The 768-nt window shown below is 48.3% G+C and overlaps 1 non-coding gene across 1 annotated transcript; it reads left to right on the top strand.

Annotated features, from left to right (window-relative positions):
• Positions 1 to 201: 201 nt before the first annotated feature.
• Trnap-cgg (transfer RNA proline (anticodon CGG)) lies at positions 202 to 276 on the top strand. The gene has a single exon. It is a non-coding gene; the product is annotated as a tRNA-Pro (tRNA).
• Positions 277 to 768: the final 492 nt, after the last annotated feature.

Genomic DNA, 768 nt, shown 5'->3' on the forward strand with positions numbered 1-768 from the left:
CACTCCTGAAAGAAAGGATACTGAGGAGACATGGCTTATCCACAGCCTGGGGGATGTTTCCAGAATGAGATTTTCACTCTGCAGCGGAGTGTGCGCTGATATGAAACTTCCTGGCAGATTAAAATTGTGTGCCCGACCGAGACTCGAAGGTAGGAGACGGATACTGGCAGAAGTAAAGCTGTGAGTACCGGGCGTGAGTCGTGCTTCGGTAGCTCAGTTGGTAGAGCACTTGCCCGCGGAAGGCAAAGGTCCCGAGTTCGAGTCTCGGTCGGGCACACAGTTTTAATCTGCCAGGAAGTTTCAAATTTAACAGGACTGAAAGGTACACAATCTCACGCTTCGCAGTAGCATCGGCGTCTGAATGTAACTGGTACCTTTGCCAACTGCACAGCAGCGACGTCATTTGTGATGGTGCCAATAGCACATGGATTGGACCCATGAAGAGAGGGTCATGTACGCTTCTTGAATGAGAGCAGATTTAGTCATATTAGGGAGAGATGGGATCACGTAATGTACCCAGGAATAACCTCGTTTTGGTAGTTCAGATGTAATAGTGTAGGCACGCGAGGGCATACTGAGCTCCAAGTCTTTGAACTTGAACATCATTATTGTGACAGTGCACTCCTTCCCAAATTGCGTCTTTTAATGGGTGCATTCGACTCTGACTTCATTTTTATGGATGACAATGGTCGACCACATTGAACAGCACTTATGGAAAGGAAATTCTGCGAATTTACAGGCTTATCCATTCCCCCCCCCCCCCCCCCA

Source organism: Schistocerca gregaria, chromosome 1 (genome assembly GCF_023897955.1).
Source record: "Schistocerca gregaria isolate iqSchGreg1 chromosome 1, iqSchGreg1.2, whole genome shotgun sequence".
In the NCBI taxonomy this organism is placed as follows: domain Eukaryota; kingdom Metazoa; phylum Arthropoda; class Insecta; order Orthoptera; family Acrididae; genus Schistocerca; species Schistocerca gregaria.